This window comes from Excalfactoria chinensis, chromosome 4 (assembly GCF_039878825.1).
Source record: "Excalfactoria chinensis isolate bCotChi1 chromosome 4, bCotChi1.hap2, whole genome shotgun sequence".
Taxonomy (NCBI): domain Eukaryota; kingdom Metazoa; phylum Chordata; class Aves; order Galliformes; family Phasianidae; genus Excalfactoria; species Excalfactoria chinensis.
In genome coordinates, this window is record NC_092828.1 from 53506740 (window position 1) to 53529109 (window position 22370).

Here is a 22370-nt window from a genome sequence, read left to right on the forward strand (position 1 = left end):
AGAATGATCCCATTGCCCCATGTGTATGGGAGATTGGTAATCACAGCCTGAACCTCTGATTAATCAGCTGAGGCAAGTGTGGGGTCAGCTGTGGGAGCACAGGTGAGAGTGATGTAGCTGTGCTCCCGGAAGGGGTGGAGCTCGACTCCATCCCCTCTGAGACCTCATTTAAGGGTTGACTCCCACTGAGGCAGCATCTCTTGGAGATTGCTCTCCAGTGAGGACTGCCCCAGCTTCTTCAGCCAAGGCACCACCACCACTGGTGAGTTTCCCTTTGCTTATTACTTCTGTACATTTGCTACCATCTGTATATTAACAACCAATACACCCATGATAGCCACTTTGAGATCTTCTCTGCCAAGGTTTGCTACCTAGGAAAAACTGCCATGGACCAACAGCCTAGGTATGATTTTATTCATTTTGTTCAACTATGTAGGCTGCCCCTGTTTATTTCCATGGAAAATACAATAGTTGCAAGAAGCACAATAACACTACTTGATAGAACAAATTCTCAGCTACAAAACACTATTTCTCAGCATAGTCACCAGCATTAGCTGTGCATTTTTCACCAGCAATGAACAAGAGCCTGTGTGCTGGGCTCATACAAATCTGCACTAGCAGAGGTGAGCCACAGTTGCCACTGCTGAAGCGTGCCACCCACTGCCTCACTGTGCTCACATCCACTGCTTGGTCTCCATCAGCATTCAGCAAGCATCAAAGAATGCCAGTTGGTACCATTTTTTCCACGTAGAGAAACTGGTTACATTAAAAATTATCTATGAAGATTTAGGGAGTAGGAAAACCCATAAGCATAGGGTGAAGAAAATTGCAGCACATGTGCAGTTGTAACTCTGAGTGCTTATAGAGAAAAGCATTTAAAATTGTGGTTTTAATGTTGCTCATGACAAGTGAGTCAAAGCAGATTGACAGATGAGGTACTTAAAGAAGGTGATATGGATGCTTACTTTCATTTCGCTTTAATAAGTACTGGGAATCCCTCAGGATTTTCTTCTGCTCTCCAAACAAATTTAGTGTGTAGCAGCCATTGCTCTGGAAGATGAAGTGAATGACAAACACGGAGTGTCAGTGTTGGTCAAGAGTTAAAGTGATCTTGAAGCCCTCTAATGCTTTGGCAAGAATAAACAAACAATGGCCAAAGTGGAACACTTGATGGAGGCACCAATGACTTGAAACGATGCAGAGTGGAGAGGGGAGAACAGCTTAAGCAGGTGGAAATACCCTGAGATGATCAGCCTGAGAAGGACAGAACAGGAGGTTGGAGCTGTAGTGACTGCTGTTACTGCAACTTCCAACAGTTTCTTTTACCCTTGCGTATCTCAGCAGTCCTGTAAGAAGACATACTCTTGCCTGTCTCCAAAGCTCAATCTTCCCTCCCAGTTAACTCCAAGGCAGCAACAGACACTGGGACACCGACCTCCACAGGTGACAGTCAATTGGATGAGGTCTGTGTTAAAATACAGTAGTAATTTTAAATAGCAGATGCACTTACATGGGATTTTACCAAGCGCTTTGATAATGAAACTTAAGCAAGAATTATAGTCTTTTAAGTGAGGAAGACGAAGAGAGATGGCCTTGATCATGGATGAAACAGTTGTAATGTTTGTGTGGCTCTTGATACAAGCGGATTCTGTCCAAATGTCCAAGCTATCCCTCTGCTTCTCACTGTGGCTGCTCTGCCACAACAGAACCATCTGTGTTCTATCAGTGGGAGAGTCTGACAGTTAAAAATGATGCTTCTCCAAGCATACCCAGAGGAATTTATCCACTGCTATTAAAAAGTCACTGGGTTGCAAAATGTTCTGCTCTCCTACTACAAATTATAATTTTTAAGTAATTACAGGTCAGAATTTTATGTTATCTTTTGATGATGCTTTATAAAACCATGACTGTCTGGAAGTCGTAAAGTACTGTATTTTTGCACTTGATGCTGCTAATTTGTAAGCCAAAGACCAAATCATGAGGACTGCAAACATTTTGTCTTGTTAGGAACAGAATGTGCTGATGAAAACTAGTGATCTTTTTGCAAAAAGATAGTTCTGTTTATACAAATGAAACATGAAGAAGACAACAAATTCTGAGTAACATTAGGAACTGTGCTAGACAAAGAGGTGTGTTGCTCGCACAAAAAGCTTAATGAAATTGCCACTTCCTTCCTCTGCACAGCACGCATGTAGCAATGAGCAATTAACTTGATATCTTTGGACTACTCCCAGATTGTTTGCCTTCATTGCATACTCACAGAGGAATGAGTGCTGCTGCTTCCATCTGTACCAGGCATGTGTTGTCAGGTCCTATGCTGATCCTGTGGGTAACAGGCTGACCTTTCTAGGCTCTTGAATTGCTAGTATGCTCTGAAGATGTAATCTTCTCTTGCTCTCAGTTCCTTACAAGCGACCTGCCTCATGGTTTAAACTCACCTCCAGTTCTCTCTTGGCTGGAAAGGAGTGGGTAAACTCTCATTTCATAAAATGAAACCTTCAGAACATCTGGTCCTGGACTTCTCTGGCTATGAGCTGCATATAGGGACTATATGACTTTCTAACCCCAAAAGATGTGTAAGAGGCTGTCTGGCAAAGATTCAGGTCCTTTCTGTGCTATTACTTACCATACAAAAAGGGGGAAAAAAAAACCTGTCAGCAGATACTGTGACACTATCTGCTGTCCCAGGATCAGAAAAAGGATGACTGGATGAAACAGGCAAGATAAGAAACTGACCAAGTGATACAATCAAAAGACATAGAAACCATCTTGCCCCTGATCTCTGTGGTCAGTGACAAGTTAGCTGATTGACAGAAAAGAAAAAAGCCCATTTGCTCTTAAATCAGAGGAAATCCTAATTACTGTTACTATCAGAACTATTTCATTAGATGGATGTTTCCTGCAGTAAATGAAAATCACAAGACCTGGCACAAAAATCTGTATCCATGCACCAGTGTTCACTTTCAGGTAATTCAGTGTAGCTGTACTTGCACGTATCTACTTATGTAAGTGTGAGCATGGAGAGGTATGTTAAGAACTATGCAAATACCTACTTGTCTATATCGTTTCTAGACATCAAATAGGAAGCTTGCACTTGACCAAAACATTTGACTCATTTTCTAATGTTTTAAGCCTGGAAAAACAAAATCACAACTATCATGAATGCAATTCCTTTTGCACTTCATCAGCTAACAATCTTCCAGGGCCTCTGGTAAGAAAATACAGATTGGGCTGGTGTGCTGTTGGAAAGAAGGCATTTAGATTTGTCACACAGACTGCTAACATTGAAACCAGGGAAGTTCCTAGGAGGGGGAAAAAAAGAGGAAAACAGAATCACAGGATATCCTGCATTGGAAGAAACCAATAAAGATCATCATTGAGTCCAACTCCTGGGTCCACAGGACCAACCAAAATTCAAACCATGTTTTTCAGAGCATTGTCCAAATGTTCCTTGAGCTCTTGCAACTCAGGGCTGTGGCTGCTGCCCTGGGGCGCCTGTTCCAGGGCCCAACCACCCTCTGGTGAAGAATCTTTTCCTAATACTCACCTGACCCTGCCCTGACACAGCTCCTTGCTGTTCCCCTGGGTCCTGTTGCTGTCACCAGACAGCAGAGCTTAGTGCTGCACCTAGTGAGGAGCTGTAGGCTTCCATGAAGCCTCCCCTCAGCCTTCTCTATGCTGGGCCAAACAAACCAAGGGACCTCAGCCATTCCTCACACATTTTGTGTGCCAGACCTTTCCCCATATCCTTTGGACACTCTCATGCAGTTTTATGTCTTAAACTGCACACACTGCTTAAAGTAAGGCTGCACCAGAGCTGAGTGGGACAATCCATTCTCTCAACCAGCATTTAGATATTGTTTGCACTTCAGTAGAGTGATTCAGAAGGACATTTGACTATTGGGCTTCCTTATCTGGATCAGTTTGTCTAGCCTGTATGTTCATGGTTTAGCACAATCTAAAAAAATGCTGTGTAAGTTACTAAGAGAGATTCTCATCAAAGAAGGCAGACGCTAACTGATGACTGATGCAAAATTTCTGAGAGAAGAGAATTTAGCTCTAAACAGTGACTTAGTGCAAGAAGGGCAGTGCCAACAAGGGCAACAGGTGATGTGTGACAGGTGAAAATGTGAAAAGAGACATTTATCATCACCTGCCTATTCAGGTACCCTATTGACAATTTTAAGTGAGCATATCATGTATATCTTGATGTATTGCAAGTGGTGATTGTAAGGAGGTTGAAGCAGTATCTGCAAGCATTCCAGCTGATGAGAGGGGCAGCAGAAGGAATCTGAAGAAGTGCATCAAAGCAGGAAGGATGTCACAGCAGATAGATGTTTGCACTCCACAGACTTTTCTGATCAACCTAGGAGCTAGCAGTTGGTGTGAGATAGAGTGAGGCTGGCAGTGAGGCATCACAGGATGAATTATAGGAGCAGACCAAGACACCCTGATTTCATACACAGATAACTGGAAGACCCTGATTTCAGCTTCATGGCTTAGAGACTGGATTCCTCCTCCACCTCATGTCCCTCATTTTTTTTACTGAGCCCTCGAGGCCAGGAGTTGTGTTGCACACTGGCCAGCTGGGCATTAGTGTAACACAGATTATAATAACTACTGAGGTTGCACTGAGGTATGTTGTTGATTCGTGAAATCTCACCATTATGCCTGAAGAAAGTTCATATTTTCCTTAAACAAAAGTACATCTTTCCATTCTGAGAGCAGGACAAGGCTAATCACTGTTATTATCTTGTAAGGGAGTGATAAAACACAGTGACACGCATGAGGCAGCTGTCACAGCTTCTCTCGGGCAGCCCATCAGCCCTCTCTGCTTCTTTACAACAGATGTAATGACAGTGCCGTGCTGATGTCAGAGGCAGGAAGTGCTGTAGGTGGGGCAGAGTACCACACACAGTTTGTCCTGTTGCCCAAGGCGACTCTGAGTTTGCACAGACCTTTGCAAGCTGCATGAAAAGACATTATTTCATGGTCCCTGTCTTGCTTAATTATCACTTCAGCAAGATAATTTCATCTCTCTCCCCCCACCCCCACCCTCTATCCTTTATGAAGAGATCTGTGGAGCAGAAAAGGTCAACTATGGAAAAAAATCATAGCAGAAACTAAGGCTAAGTAAAGGTCAGGTGATTTGATTTGACTTCTGTGTACACAACAATTGTGTTTTCTTCTTTGTGATTTATGAGGGAACTGATGGAAACATCTATATTTAGATTGTCTGATAGATCTCATTATATTATGGGCTCTTGAGACTTCTCTGCTTGAATAAGCCTGATGTCTGCAGAAGGACTGACTGCCCTGTGGCTGCAGGATGCCTCTGCTTTGCTTATGAAGCCCTTTTCAGTTTCTGTCCATGGGAATGATTTGCATACCCAGAAAGGTACATGGTTGAACAGGCCTCCTCTTAAGGGAAAGAACAGAATGTCAATCTAACCAAAGTGATCAGTGATTTTTAAAGATATGTTAGCTCTGGATTTACAGGAAGATTACAGAAGAGGTTTGATTATTAAGAATTGCTTTATCTTTGTTCTCTGGCATCTGATAAATGTGAATTTTCATGATAGCCCACATTCCCCATTTGATCCCAAGTAGTCATTGCATCTACTCCAGATCTACATGGATATGGGTTAGGAAGAATATACATGTAGATACTAGGAGATAAAAATAGGAAGAAATTGTATCTGATGTTCTCAAAGAACAAAGAAATGCCCTGGAAAAAACAAAGTCGGAGTTTAGGTGGTGAACAGGAGGTGAAGCCTCCTGTTACTTGTTTTTTACCTAGTACAGACCTTATACCTTCCAGCCACTCAGCATGAGAAGCTGTAAGACCTAAGAATCCCTTACATCTCACTGTATGTACTTAGTGACAATGCTTGAACCAGCTGTCTCATCACCTTCCATTTGTTCTATTGAACCACACAATATGGAACTCGTCTGGCCTGTCTCCACTCCAAAAAGTCTGCAAGATAAAACCACTTTGGTAAAGGCACTATAAAATAATAATGCAAATGGAAAGTATAGGGGGCTGGAGAGGACAGACTTACAGAAACAAATTGGCCTACAGGGAGATTTGAGGTATAAGTCAGGAGGATTAAGGAATAATCATTTCAGTTGCAGTGAGCTGATTACTGCTGATGACTACCAGAAAGCCAGACATCTTTCACAAACAGGCTTTTGCTTTCTCCTTTATGTTTGTATGTGACACATCATATGTTCATGTTCATTGTGAAAGTGACCTTACATGAGAGAAAGGGAAAGCAAGAGTGAGCCCAACCACTGTGCTGCTCCAGGGCAGCCAATACACAGCCAATGCCTCATTGCTCAATTAAGCAATAGGCCAGGGTCTGTAACAGACATGGAATCAAGGCTTCATAAATCAAATTTCCTTGCAGCAGTAGAAGCTTGCAGGAAAAAAAAAGCAAAACTTGTTTGGGTTGTTTTGGTTGGTTGGTTTTGTATTTTGTTATTTCTTTTTTTTTTTTTTTTATTTTATTTTTTTTTTTTTTAACCATTCAGGGCTATTAGTAAATAGATGTTGCAGGAGACTTTTACTACATGGTAATGGAGCATTTATGCATTTGCATTATTACTGAAATATTTATTGAAACTAAATAGTACTATGTGTGCAAAAGCCATCTGCAAGAAAACTGAAACAGAAGCAGTATAAATGTTGAATCATAATTATTCCTAATTGCAAAATCTTTTAAGCAAAAAGGAATTGAATCCTTCTACTTGCCGAGCTTGATTTAGCACCTCATTAGTCAGGTTTTGAACCAGTTACAGAGATGATTTGGAATTCAGCTGAAGTAGCACAGTAGTGAATAATGGGCATGCTTTATGTATGTACCCCTCATGGAACTAGAGAATCTTAGGACTTCCGAAGTTCAGTTTTATTAGTCTGAAAACTGGACGGCATCTGAATTTCCTCTTAAATGGGAAAGTCAGTTCAAATTTACAGGTCAGAGGAAAATCAAAACATACAAACCCTCAGATACTGAAATAGAATCAAAATCTCTCACCACACAGTTCTGCTGGATATGTTTATATAGCATACTTTATTTGTAATATGTAAATGTTTCACTTATATCACATGTGCACCTGTCTTTAGATGTGTGCTTATATATCTGTATGACAAATGGCAACATTAAGTATATCCTAATATCACCACAAACTTTATTTGCAAGAAACCTGTACCCAAAGTCTCCTTACAGTGAGATTCCTGACAGTAAATCTGTTGGTGTATAAAATATTGTGGAATTACCAATGAGTCAACGACAAAGAAAGCATCCTTGTTTAAATCCTTGTGCAAATTCACAGATGTGGAATAAGGAATGCCTACCAAATGAGTTTACAGTATCCATCACAAACTGTATGAATCATTCAGTCTTTCCAGGAGAGTCTATTTTCTTCAGGCCACTGGTTTTATTGGTGTCTTGCTGCAGCAATAACCACTATGCAGTAAGATCCATGAAAATATTTCTTGAATCTTTCAAACCCTGAAAAAGATACCCTTCCTTTTCAATAGATCACCGAGCACTATGTCTTACTGTAGGAAGGGTTTGGCTTTATTTATAGAAACTGGAAGGCCAACTTCTTGTTTCTGAAGCAGAACTGAGAAACAATTGGTTTTTACATCAGCATTTCAAAGAGAAGTGACAGAGAACAAATGAGATTTTATCTATTGCTTAGGTATAGTTCCACAATAGCTTAGGCCAAGTCTATGACCTGAGGGCTTTGTTCCTGTCCCCACAATTCACTTTATGTGATGGTAGGCCTGTGGTTTAGGAGGCAGGGAAATCATGAAGTTCCTGAGGGAAATGTCTTGCAGGAGACTAGTCTAAGCCTGATCTCAGTGGCTATGGAGAACAAGCATACTGCTGTCCTCTATGGAAACAGGATTAAAACAAGTCAGTAAACAGCACATGCATCACAAGCAGAATCCACACACTGCTGATCTATATGGAAAAGCAATGTCACAATTACTCTACAAATGCACAGCATCTCTCTTTTGCATGAGAGATTTGAAATGAACTCATTTGTCTCGATTCACTTTACAATTCTCCTAAACTTCTAAAGAGCTTTTAAGATCAAGTGGGTATGGTATATCAAGACATGGCCTATGCAAGGGACTTTTTGTTAGAACTGCCCAAGTAATATTTCCAATTTACTTCCCCACATACAAATACAATGTTTTCTTAAACACATATAATTGACTGAATAGAGGAGCCTCACTAGGAGCATGTTGGGAAGTATGGCTGAAAACTGTATATACATGCCCTAATGTTGTTGTGAGACATTTCCAGTAGTTTGGATTTTTTTAGAGGGTGGATGTTTTTTCTCAATCACAGACTCAGTTCTGTTCCTTTGGGAATACTATGTGTCTCCCAGTGACTTTCAGAGAGAAATATATTTTGTATCAACTCTCCCTACCACAGGGATACATCTTCTTGCATCTCCTTTTCTCTTCAGTCTCCTTTCCTTACCAAAGGCTGCCCTGTGTCAAGCAGTTTTAAGAATCATAGAATCACCAGCACTGGAAAAGACTTCCAAAATTATCTAGTCCAACCAACCACGTACCACCAGTATTTCCCCTCTAAACCATGTCCCTTAGTACAGGCCCCAATACCAACTGCTGGGGAACACCACTGATAACCAAAAGAAATAGGAGTCTCAACTTTGACCAATGATCCAAAGAGCAGTTTACCTGGCCTGGCCTAGCAGTATCAAGACTTGTTTATCTTATGGAAGCACCCAAAATGTCAGAGAATTCTCTACCCTCACTGTCACAGTGTCTGAGTTTAGGTTATCTGTGTCATTTTCTTTGGAAAAAAAAAAAAAAAAGAGAGAGAGATACAGTGTGACTCAGGACACTGCTTGAAATGTCTGTTTCCAGGATCTGCTCCCGATACCATGACACACATAGCCAAAAAGGGAGAAGGCAACCTGGTTCCCTGTTCTGGTGAGCAAGAGGCAGTTTGTGGAAGCCAGAGAGAGAAACCTCTCAGACTGCAGGAGAAAACAAGCCTTTCAAGTCTGGCCTTGCTGAGGAAGTCCTGCTGTGTAGTATTGGCTTTATTCAGTTATATGTAACCAAGGTAGGCGGTATGCATGTCAAGACACTTGCCATTTTGCAGTTCTTATCATCACTGCAGTGCCCCTTAATGAAGGTCATGTGGCAGCCCATGGTAAATGAGGAAGCGCATACAAATTTCCCTGTGCCCTGCCACAGCTATCACTGGAGGTGGTGTGGTTAATCTGTGCAGTTGTGCAATATAAATGAACACAGGAGGGAAAATCACTTTCATTTCCCTACCTTTTTCTCATCAATCTCAGTAAATAAGCAGGTTTTTCTCTTCAATCCACTTTTCTCTTAACATAAGTAAATGAAATGAAGAAGAACCTGCCTCTCACTGTGTTCAGTTGAACGTGAGTCCCTCCTTAGCAATGGCACTGAGATCACAGAAGTGTCATCTACCATTAACCTAGACTGAGAGGACAATGGGATCCAGCTTTGATTACAGTTTTTAATACTCTTTGACAGATTCCTTAACGCAATCAAGATTTTATGTTTTCTTCCGTTCCCTACTTGCATTTCAAGAGGCCTGTTCAGTGCATCGGTGATATCCAATTTATTTTGCTAGTTGTAAGTAACATTCTCTGTTAGTGGTATAAATGGCACCCTCTGCCCTTGGCAGAATTCTTAACAATTCTCCTGCTGCCTATTAAAGCCGTTACATAAATAGATACACTTCATTAATATCAACTTTTTCAATGACTAATTGAATCTTTCCAATATATCCCTGAGCAGCCATTGAATTATTTAGCTAGTGGTGGATATGCGGAAACTCATGGGCTATGATGTTGAAGTCACCAGAGGCAGGAAAAGAACAGGATGTGCTTGACTTACATGTTAGCTGAGATGCTTCAGAAGGCTGTGTTCTTGAGAAAGCAGGAAAAATAGGAAGTTCTGATCATCACTGTCTTGCTGTGACAGTGATGCTTGCTTGTGGGGGGATCTGATGAGAATGCACTGGGAAAGATTAAGGCAAACCAGGGCCGAAAAGTGGAGGAATATCAATGGAATATCAAAATCTGGCATGCTATCCTGATAAAAAGAAAGGCATAGATTGTACCGTGGCCTTTAAAGAAACCTTAACAACACAAGAGGATCTGAGGATCTGGGAGGGATTCACTTTCAGTCTCTCAACAAGGATTAGCAGGGTTCATTTATTAAATTGTCAAGCATTCTGCAATTTATTCCAGGGCAAAGAATCCAAAATTTACTTGCTGGGGAAAAAAAAAAAAAAAAAAAAAAAAAAAAAAAAAAAAAAAAAGGTAGAGAAAGGTTGAGTAATATGATAATAGATAAGAAGCAGATTTTCTCCATATGTATACATCCATGCATGTGTAACAAATTCAAAGTTTATTATTATCAATTTTTATCTTTTTTTTTCATCTTGGCAAGGAGATAAGCCTACTGCCAGTAGTATCAAAAGCAAACTCTTTTGTCTCAGCTCAAGTTAATCTTGTTAAGACTTTTACTTAGACAAATACTTGGTAACCATTCTTGGTAATTACTGGAGTAATTTTTATCTTTGTCTGTGTTAAAGACTGATGCTGTATAGGGCTCAAGACAAGTTATGTTGGGGGCAGACTTTCCCTTGGAAAGCCTGCAATGAGTTTATTATTGGTTATATCACTGAAATGGCAGTACAACATCCATCACAGTCTGCTGCCTTTGTGTCCATTAGCACAACCCACTTAAAGACTACGCACAACCAAATTTCCTGTGCTGAAGAGAGTTCACAAACTGCTTTCCCAAAGAGCAACATGACCCTTTTTAAAGAAAAGCAGGAATAATGTGAAGTAACTGTGTGCTCCAATAAAATAGAAGCCATCCCAGTGGAATAAACAGCTTTGGTGCCTCCTGGAACAGGGTATTGGTGTATCCTGGGAATGGGGTCCTTCTGCATATTCATGAGAGTTAAAAGGAAGCTGAGCAAATACTACAGATTCCAAATATAAATCAATTTACCAAATTTAAATATTATAAATCTATTAGTAAATAAATCAGACTTTTACCAAATATATATATTCTTAATCAGGTTGATGATATTTCAGAAAATAATTCACTGCCTTAAAAAATCCCTCTGGTTTGAATAGTAAACTATTCTCAAGTAAATTTAAATGGCCACAAACCTCTCAAACATGATAATTTTATGTGAAGAATATGAGTTGTAGGTAGATATGTCAAAGTAAAGTGAGCAGGAGCAGAGTCGTATCCACCCTTTGCAACCTGGCAGTTAATATATTATAGCATTATGAAGATGGCTATGATGACTTACATCTCTCATGTGCATACAGTAAGCTGACTTTTTCTATTTCTGTAGTCCTTCAACTACCAAAAGTTTCCCAGAGAGCAATGCAGTTAATCTTTTGATTGAGGGCTAAGTAGGTGATAAGAATGTCAAGCCATATTTTTGCTTTTATTCCTCCATAAGAAGTAAAAATGATTTATATGTGGACAAAGAGCTGACATAAAAAGACCCCTATGAATTTAAAATGTGTTTTTTTTATTCCAGTGACATAAAAGTACACTGTTCTGCTGGAAATAAGAAATATTCTTTTTCTATGTATTCCAGAGGAAGCACCAAGTGAGAGTTAAAATTTCTAGTCATTTTTGAACACTCAGAAACCTTTTCTCTGTGGCTGAACTTAAGTTCTTCTGAGATCTAGGCTGTCTCGTGTCATTACTTAATTCTCAGGGTCTTTGCAGCTCTCAATAATCGGCAAAAGGAGAGGTAGTTTCATGACTACTTGATGTTGCAGTCATTTGCTTTGTATCTCAGGGCTTTTTGCAGCATCTGCTCTATCTGGCAATGCTGCCTAGTTCTAAGTCTCCAGAATGCTCATTTAACTTTGTTTTGTCAGCTTTATGACTGCTGAAGATTTATGTGTCATAGTAGACCCTTTAGATCAGCTTTAAGGTTTTATCTATTGCTGAAGGCAGATTCCTATCTAAATTGCCAAAGATCCATTGATTTCAGTTTACTTCTTTCAGATCTCTTCTTTCTGCATTACCAGTTGGCCTCATTTTGTTCAAGAACATAGCTCAGGAAAAAAAAAAAGCATACAAATCTCTCATTTAAATCCAACATAGTTATGTTTGGGGACTGAGCACTAAAGAAACAGAGAGGATCCTGCTCCTTTGAAGACAGCAGTCATGCAGCATTAAAAGTTAGTTGTGCAAAAACTTAGTCCAGGTCATATCCCCGAGTTTGTTTGTGTATACCCACAGAAAATATTGACTACGACTTCACTGAGTTTCATCTGAGATATGGAAGTAATGGAGGAAGGAAGACTGATTTCCTTTATTTTCTTTCAGCTTCGGCTTTGCATTCAGTGACCACATCTGGGATGTCACACCAGCTGAATGTGATGATGAGCAGGAATCAGCCCCAGGCTTTAAGTTTTGTAGTCTTTCCATCAGGATGCCAGGAGTAGAAGTAGCAGCTGGCTTGGAAATATTTAGCACAATTACAGAAAAGATGGGAGGGTGAAAAATACCATCACATGAGGCTTGAGATCATTCCCAATAGGAGCTTGGGGAAATGTGATTCAGTGGAGACTCATAAGGGTGAGGCCTGTTTGTATGTTTAATAGTGGGGTCAGAGCAAAAAAGGGGGTTTTACAGCTATTTTAGAGAAGGTAATGCCAGTTGAATTGAACAGAAAGACTATTTCTGGTACCTATGCATTTCCTTAGAAATGAAGGGAAAATGATTTCTTGCTCTGCAACCATTTCTTGTTAGGCTACTCTTGATCCAGCAAACCTTGCTTATCTCATGTTCTGAAGGGATGTCCCAAATTCCAAAGGAAAACAAACAAATACAACAAAATCCATACTATTTAAAGAAGGCATATGTTGATGCTCCTAATACAATTCAAACAACCAGAATGGATACACTTTCAGCTGGAACTTGCACACAGAATGGTGATGAAAATTCAACTCAAAATGCATTCCGTGTATCTGCCTGTCATAAAAAGCTGGAATTGTACAGAAAGGATCCTGCACATATCCCAGAGCAATTGGTTCAGTCCTGGCTTGAACAGGTCATGTCTGATTCTTCGGTGTTAGTGATAGATTTTGGACGTTGCCTGTAGCAAGGAAAGACTTTAAAGGAGCAAACAACTAAGGAACAGTGGAAAATCACCCTAGCAGAAAGAGTTATGAGGACAAACAGTGTGGGAGAAACACAGGAAAACCTTGTGCATTCAAGTGAAACTAAGCCAGTGTAAGCTCTATGGTTGAATAGTGCTGTGGTGGAGTCCACAGTGAAGGTGCACTGAGGTCACTTGGGCAGCCTGTGGAAAGAGACTGGCTGGACATGGGGATGAGGATGTCCAGTTTGAACAGCCTGAGTTGCTTACAGCAAGCACGAATGCTTTATTAAAAAATAGTCCAGAGACAGAGATGAAAAGGCCTGAGCTATTGCAAATTGCGGAAATGTAAAATAAGTTGGCTTGATCAAATGGAGATAGTTACTTCTGTGGTGAGAAAAAGCAAACAAGCAAAACAAGCTTTTTGAAAGATCAAGCTTGGCTTCCATACAGAGCTACATCGAGCTAAGTTTGAACTACAACTAAACTTTTTTTTTCCCCAAATATTTAGTTCCTTTTTACTTAGACAAATAGAAGTTATTACCAGTGTCTGGTATCAGTAATGTTATTATGCCCATGGCTGGGTATAAGATAAAATAGAGGCCTGAAAAAACAAAAAAGCTTGGAAAGGTTGAACGTCTTTATTTTAGATAAAATAATATAGTAGATGATTTATAGATAGATGATGATAATAGATGTAACAGCATTAAGAATAATCAAGAGAAAGTAAATCAATTTTTCTTTAATAATTCAAGAATAATTTCCACACAGACAAATTTAATGATACCAAGGAACATCACAATACACAAATACATTGCAGACACTTAATAGCGTACATTTGTAGGATTCTGGTGAGAATTGCTAAATACATACTGGAAACAGGAACATTTACTATTGCATTTTATAAACTATCTTGAATGGATGTGAAGCTTTCTGTTTTGGGGCAGCATTGAGGAATTTAGAGACAATGTTGATAGCTCATTTAATTCCAGATTTTTTCTTTTCTTTTCAGGCAGCTGGTTCTAGGCTGATATACAGTTTATGTCGTTGCTTTTATTATGTTTTTTTACATTTAAACAGGATATTCTGCTTCTCATCCGCTTTTTTTCATTTCCACTCTTCTGTTCACAGTACTTATTCTCCGCATTGACACCTAGATATCTTTTATCTGCTAACCTTGCAGCATCAATTATGTCTGCTTTTTATCTCCCCTGTAAAATGAATCAGCATAAAAACCCACATTGTAGGGAAGGGTACCATGAGTTATAAACTGCCTTGGTAGCAGCCTGGGAAAGAATCCTTTTGGTAGCACGAGGTTAGATACTAGGGGGAAATTTTTTACTCAGGCCTTGGCACAGCTGCCCAGAGAAGCTGTGGTTGCCCCATCCCTGGAGGCATTCAAGGCCAGGTTGGAAGGGGCCTGGAGCAGCCTGAGCTGGTGGGGAGCAGCCCTGCCCATGGCAGGGGGTTGGAATTGGGTGGCTTTGAGGTTGCTTCCAACCCAAGCCATTATTTGTGTGATTCTATGAGAAGCTTCCATCTTGTCTGACAAAATGTGAGAACACAAAAGTAGCTGCAATAACATTATCAAAGGATGTTTCCCTCTGGAGTGATGTTTCTCTACAGCCAGCTGATGAAATGCAGGGAAGTAGGCAGAACTAGACTGGCAGTTAGAACAAACGAGTACCTAAAATCTGTACAAATGTAGAAGCAACATATAGCAGTCCTGCTTCACAGAAATGCATTGGCAAGACTATTTAATTTCACTTTAAGTTTACCTGCAGCACTTACAGCCACTCCCTAGAAGATGCTCTGGCTGTTTTTTTTATTTCCTGAACTTCTGAAAATATCGAAGATATTTGGTATACACAGTTAACATAACATAACTGGAGACAAGGCTCTGAATCCAGAGCTCCCATGTATCTGGTACCACATTAGCTTAATTTATTGCTCACAGTAAGCTTCGGTTATCTGAGCAGATAGGTTTTTTAGTTGTATTATTTGACATCATTACTGTTGAATATGCACCAGAATGCCATGTGGTAAGTACGTAATAAATCAGCTCATTATGTCTATAATCATTATGATTATGTGTTGTTCCAGATCTCAGTTTTGTTGACATAAAAAGAGGTAAACAGTATAAATTACTGACTCATCAAATGGTAGTTTTAATTTGTTGAGAAGGCAGAGGGTTATTTTTATTTTTTTATTATTATTATTTATTTATTTTTTTTGCATGGCCTGTTTCACATTTAGAATCACAGTAATGAATATATAGAATATTTGTGAAATGGGAATAGGAGAGCGTGAAATTAATCATACCCAAATGTACTACACAGACACTAAGGGTGAAAATATTAGTGCCGCAACACATTGACCAAAAGCTTCCTGTCATTTGGAATGAATCAAAGAAACATAGAGTGGTTGAGGTGCTTTTTAGTTGATTGAGTAGCCCCAGTATATACTGATGCATGGAAATGTTCCTCCCTTGATGCAGGACTTTACATTTCCCCTTGCTGAACTTCAGGAGGTTTCTGTCAGCCCATTTTTCCAGCCTGTCCAGGTCCCCCCAAGTGGCAGCAGGACTGACTGGTGTGTCAGCCACTCCAACTTTCTGTCATCAGCAAATTTGAAGAGGGTGCTCTCTGCTCCTTATCCATGACCATGAACAGGACTGGACGCAGTATTAACCCCTGGGGGACACCACTTGCTACTGGTCTCCAACTAGTCTTTTTGCCACTGATCAGTACTGTCGAACTTAGCTGTTCAAAAAGCATCCAGTTCACCTCAGTGCCTACTCACCTAGCCCATACTTGATCAGCTTCTCTATGAGGATTTTAGGGGAGTCAGTGTCAAATGTCTCAAAACAACACTGAATTAAAGGAAGACCTTATCCTCTGCTCTCACTTCATCTACCAGGACAGTTTTTTCACCAAAGAAGTTCTTCAAGTAGGTCAAGCATGGTTTCCCTTTGGTAAAGCCAGGCAGAAAATCCTGAAGATTTTCAAAGGCATGTAAGAGAGGCAGTTGACTATCTGCCTCTCTTCCTAAAAGTCCAATTGCCGATAAAGGAAACTGCATCATTCAGCCTTTCTTCTTCTTTAACAAAAAAAAGGGGAAACTTTTCTATAGTAATATTAATGGCAACAGGATTAATTCTAGGAAGTCTAGAAATGTTTCTGTAAAAATTATGTCATTTAAGAGAATAACAAGAGGAGTTTGTCGGCCTGATCTGATTCCAGACTCAGAGATGACAAGGGTAAAGAGTAACTGAGAGTAACTCTGTAACTGTCCTCCGAAGCACTAAAAAAGGAGCAAGACTGTAACAAGAACAAAGTAGGGTCAGACTCCCAGGAACTGTCAGCTGTGCCAATGCCATCTGCTTTTCCAGGTGAAGTTTGACGCTCTCCCCACTCTCCCCCTCCAGTGAGGTTCCCAATGTTTGGATGTTCAGGCTCTTAAAACTACTGCTCTTTTTTATTTCGGCACATGTAAAGAAGCAGCTGTTGGTGGCAGTTATTGAAGATCTAGCTTAGATTTTCCATGGTTAAAGAGAGAAAGCCACATTCAGGCATGGATATTACATAAATACGTGCTGACCTCTGGCCAGTGTTGGGGGAATAAGTTGCAAACTCTATAGTAGGAAACATAAGAATTGTAGAAACACAGAATATCCCGTGCTGGGAGGAATCCACAAGGATCATCAAGTCCAACTCCTAGGCCTCCCCTCAGCCTCCTCTATCTGAACTGAACAAGCCGAGGGACCTCCGTTGATTCTTATGCATCTTGCCTTCTAGACTTTTCCCCATCTTTGTAGGCCCCCTTTAGATATTCTAATTGTTTCATGTCCTTCTTATTATTGCAGTGACCAAAACTGCATCCAGTGCTCCAGGTGAGGACACAACAGCACAGAGCAGGACAATCCCTTCCCAGGAAGTGCTGGGCCTGGTGCACCCCAGGGAATGGTTGACACTTTTGACTGCCAGGGCACTCTAATGCCTCAGATGCAACCTGTCATCAACCAGAACACCCAGATCCATTTCTCTGAAGCTGTTCTTCATCCTCTTGCCCCCAGTCCATATGTGTATTCAGGGATGGCCCATCCTAGATGCAGAATCTGGCACTTTTTAAACTTCATGTGGCTGGTGACTGCCCAGACTTCTGAGATGTCCAGGATTTCTTTGCAAGGTTTCTCTACTCTCAAAGAGAGTCAACAGTTCTTCCCAGTTAAATGTCTTTCACAAACTTGTTATTATACCTTTGAGTTTTGTGTCAAAGTCATTTGTTAAAAACATTAAAAAGAACTCACCCTAAAATGGAGCCCTATGGAACTCCATGAATCAGCTACCATCACGTAACCCACGAGTCAAAGAGATTTAGGATCAATAACTAAGCCTGAGGGTGTTTTTCTCTACAGTGAATAACATATGGATCCACTAATACAGATAAATGGTATATGATTTATTGATGCTTGGGATGATTAGATATCAAAAGATGGTTTGTTGTGTTTTTTAGCCCGCTGTGTTTTTTTGTTCCCTGATCTTTTCACATTACAAGACAGTGTAAAAACAGGAGCTCTCCTCATAGCTTCTCCTACAGTATTTCCATAAAGGAAAGTGGAAGAGTTGAAATCTCTTTGATTGAAAACCTTCACTCAAATCCCCTGGCACTGCAGACCCGTTTCCTGCAATTGAAGCAGATAGAATTCCACATTAGTGGGAATAGACTGCAATTGGACCAAAGATTTCCAGGCAAAGATGAGTCCAAGCACAAAATGTTTTCCTTGCTAATATTTTTGTGGGGATGTTGGGTTTTATTTGTTGTTGTTGTTATTTTTTTGTTTTTTTTGCTGGCTCGCCGCAGGCAGACCGGACAGCGCTTCACAGTGGCAGCTAAATTTGCCTATCAAAAACAACAATCCGAGCTGAAAGCGTGACAAGAGTCCATCAGTATTTGCATACGCTGCGATCCCACATGCAAATGTGTATAACCCCGCAAGCAAACGGCTCGTTAGGTGCCTAGATAGCTGTCTGGAGGCACACTTCCTCGACTGACACATGCAGGACAAGCACAGGTGGATGGGACTGGCGGATTTCCTACGTGCAGGTCTGGCTCTTCTGTCGCGGAGCAGCCACTCGGCTGCTTTTGGGCTGGGAGTGGGAGCCAGCCGGCTCGCGGGGCCGCAAGGCGGAGAGGAGGCGATGCGGTGCAATCCCCGGCGCGACCCGGGGACTCCGGCACGGCCCCGGGGCCTCTCGCTCGGCTCTACTCCCTCGACGGAGGGCAGGAGCTCCCCACGCCCCGGGCCGGCGGCTGGGGCGCCGTGAGATCTGGGTGGTACCCGCTCTTCCGAGCAGCCGCCCGTCCGCCACTACCGGCGCCGGCAGGGCAGGAGCGCGGGGCTGCCCCGCTCCGCCGTCGGCCGCGGGGGGGAGCGCCGCCCGGCCCGGCTCTCCGCCTCCCCGCGCCGGACTCCGGCCTGCAGCCGCAGCTCCGAGCGGCCCGGAGGTGCCGCCGCCCGCCCGTCTCGGTTCGGCTCGCGTTCCCGAGGCTGCTCCCGCCGCCGGTGCCTCCTCTTCGCCCGCTCCTGCTGCCTCTCCCTACCCTCGCAGCGGGGAGGGCAGCCCGGCGCAGCCCTCCTCCCTCCGCCCGCCCTCCCACCCAGCGCCGCGCACCCTGAGGAAGGGCTTGTTTTCCTGGCCCGATGATGAATTTCTCCGCAAGGTCATCCCTGCCCGCGGCGGCGGCGCGCCCGCGGCTCCCCGGGCGCTGCCGCGGAGGTAAGGGGCGGGGGGAGCAGGGGGGGAGCGGGAGCACCTCCACCCCCCGGTAGATTTGCCCGAGCGTAGAGCGAGAACGGGTGCCCGGGGCTGCCGGACGTGGCGAGGGCCGCCTGCTAGCCCTGCCCGGCCGGGTGCCCTCCTCCGCAGAGGAGCGGAGCTGCGGGCAGCCCTGGGGGCTCGCTCCCACCTTCTGCTGGTTGTTACCGGTGCTTTGGCTCCCGCGCTTTTATCGCGCCCAAAAGCGCGGAAAACTTTGATCGTGATAACAATTAATAATAATAACGACGTGCCCTCGCCCCACCCGCCGCGCCGGGTTGCGGCAGGCCGGCCCGGCCCGGCCGGAGGGATGCTCGGCGCGGTCGCCACGGCAGCGCTGCGGTCGCCACGGCAACGGCCCGCGGTGGCGCAGCGGGAGAAGACCCCGCGAGTCTCCGCAGCGGGTTGGGGCGGCCCGGCCACCTCACCTGCCGCCGCCCCGCGGAGCTGAGCGCCGAGCGGCGACCCCGCGGCCCGCTCCGAGCTGCCGCCGGGCCGCGGCGAGAGGTGGGCTGCAGCGCAGAGCAGGTGGATCGCGAGCACTCGGCTCCTGCAGCTTTGAACTCGGAGTGCCAGCCGGGGGGCTCGCCTGCTGGGTTGCATTCGGGTAACAGGGTGCGTTAAAGGCTTGGCCAGTGCCACTCACCCCTTTTAGCTAGCCGCCTAGGTTTGCTGAGAGTTTGCCTGGAGCAGCCTGGTTTGGGGTCATAAGTCTCCCCGACAGGCCTCTTCTTTCTGCTAACGAAGTTAGCAGCCAAACTCGGTGAATTTACCAACTGTGTGACTTCTGCTGTCCACAGCTCAACCTATTTTTGTGTTCTCTCCATGCAGGCCTTGGCTTCGTTAACACTTTTTTCCTTCATCCTTTCCTTTTCTCCCAGGGAAAGGCAGCAGTGCTGCCAGAGGGCTTAACGGAGTCCTGATGGTGATCCCATAGCCTAACCTCCTGTGTAGTACAAAACAGAGTGCTCCCCAGTGAGCTGGAGGTCTGGCCCACCAGCTTCTTCAAATAGCTGTGATTTAATGACTTCAAATGGTGGGAAATTTACAGCAGTCCTGGGTAACTGGCTCCAATTGTTAATCTCATTGTCAAACGTTTGCATTTTATTTCCAATTTGAACTTTTCTGACTTCATTTTCTGGTTATGAGATCTCACAGTGTCTTTGTCTGGCAGATTAAATAGCTCTCTAGTTTCAGATAGTCTCTCTCTGCAAGTATTTAAGGACGGTAATTAAACAGCCACTTAGCGTTGTCTCTGATGAGATAAATAGGCCGCACTCCTTTGGGCTCTCTCAGGAATACAAAGTCTCCAGTGGAAAAGCAGCCGCTCTTCTCCAAGCCCCCAGAGTGGCTGCCCGCAAAGTGCAGCCACAGGCACTGCACAGCGGCTTCCAGGAAGGCTGCCATTAATGTCACTGCAGAGAGAATGACATCGGGCGCAGTATTCCCCTGTCTATTCACCCAGCAGTACGAACTCTGCTTTCCCACGACCACGCGGTGGGAACTTGTGTGTCTGTGATCCCTGCATTTCTGGGCAAGCCGGCCTTTTCTCAGGAGTTGGTTGCCTGTTCTGGAAGAAGTATTTAAACTAAACTTTCCTACTCTGGATCTGCCCATATTCAAGCTTCCCCCCCCCCCCCCCCCCCCCCTCCCTTCTATCACTTCCAGCAAGTTTGCAGTGTACTAACAATAATCAAGTGCTGGTGTTTCTTCCTCTTCAAGTCAACTGAGTTTTTCCTCCATGCTAAAAGTGTCTTTTTCCTTCTCGGTCCATGTAACTTTTAAGTTATTTGAAGTTTGCTCGGGGAGAAGTTATGCTAAGTAAAGCACAAATGAAGAACTGAAAGTGCCCACTGCAGTGAATTGGTTTCATAGCTTCTTTCATTCAGCTGTGCCTCTAAGCGTAGGTGAGGGAGAGATCTGCTTTCCTGACTTAAAGAACAGTAAGGCCCTCACTCAGCGTGATGGCAGGGCCATGATGCCAGGGCCAATGCATGCATGGTCACTGTGTTTCAGGTCTTGAACTTGAATTGCCTGAGTTTTGCTTGTCCTAATTGCACTCCACCCTGGGTTGATGGCTTTCTTTAGAAAGCGCAGGGCATGACAGCATGGGCCAGAGGCTTCTGGCAGGGTGTTGTCAACGTGTCTGATAGCATGTAATAACCCAAAGGGGACTGAAAAGATGCAGGTGGGAGATGCTCTCTGAAATGATGTCTTTTGGGGTTTCTATAGGGGCAGAGTTGGCTTAGTAAAGCCGACTGCCATCTGCCTGTGGGGCTACCCGTGTGTCCTGAAGGAGGGCGGTGTCAGAGAGGCACAGTCAGGCAGCACTGTGCGGGTGTTGGTGTGTGTGCAGCTGTGCTGAACACAGCGCTGAGTCGGTCGCTTTCTAACTAACACCACTTAGAAAGTGCAAGAATCATTTCCTGTAAGCCTCATGAAGAAACAGTGAGACTACAAACAAATGCAGTGCTTGCAAAGCTACTGCCAGGCATGCCTATGGCACTTCCGTGGCACAGAAAAGCAGGGTATTTTCCCTTTTGCAAGCAGAGGAATAGAAAGGCCGCTTATCAGCGTAGTTTCCCGATATGTCATCTACTCACTGTTGTGGAGTATGGTGATAATACCATTACAGACCTTAGTAAGATAAAAGAAAAATTATCCTTAGGTTAAATACTGCCCCATCATTTCCTCCCTTGAGGCGTTTCAGTTTGCAAAATCCAAGTCCTTATCTATACAGGCAAACCATTACAGTAAGTGAGGTGATTCCTATGAGTAGCATTCGTTTGCATGAATAAATATGGCAGGTTTCAGTTTGAATGTCTTCAGTGGTAGAATTAAGAAAATGTAAATTCTGATCATGTCGTGGCTTAAGTATCAGTACAGTGAGCTCTCTTGAAATTCCACAAAGGATTATTTGTGGGTTTTTTTTTTCTCCTAGTCTGTGAAAATATGCCCATACAAAATGCTGCATGAGGTATTAACAGTGATGGATGAGGGAGGTGCCTATTAAAAGGGTAATAATAATTACCAAGCTAAGATATCAGAGCTGATGGAATGCAGAACTCTGTGAGTCCTTGAACTGCAGGAAATTCTCTTCATGTTGGTGTCAGCATCTTAGAAAGTGTTTATTGTGGATTTAACTGTAAATTTCTCCAGTATGAAATTCTAACTTTCTATTACCTGGACTGTAGCTTTTCCTACCCATTCAAAAGCTGTCTCTTTCTCCCAAACTGGGCTAGGTTTTTTTTTGTTTGGCTTGGGTTTTTTTTGCTTATAACTTCCTTTTCTCAGTGTTGCATCTTCTCTTCAACTCGTTTTGCTACTAGAAGAGCATATAGACCTCTCCATAGAGTGGTAGGTCACAAAACTT

At 43.1% G+C, this 22370-nt stretch overlaps 1 protein-coding gene across 3 annotated transcripts in view; it reads left to right on the forward strand.

The window, feature by feature from the left end:
• Positions 1-17994: 17994 nt before the first annotated feature.
• GPRIN3 (GPRIN family member 3) overlaps positions 17995-22370 on the forward strand; it is a 33811-nt gene continuing 29435 nt past the window's right edge. Inside the window, exon 1 of one of the 3 annotated variants that reach the window (XM_072335206.1) lies at positions 17995-18284. The gene's annotated coding sequence lies outside the window, so the exon portion shown is untranslated. Of the gene's footprint in view, positions 18285-18308; positions 18959-22370 lie in introns of those variants that run through there. The other 2 variants (XM_072335209.1, XM_072335207.1) reach the window with 2 other exon arrangements.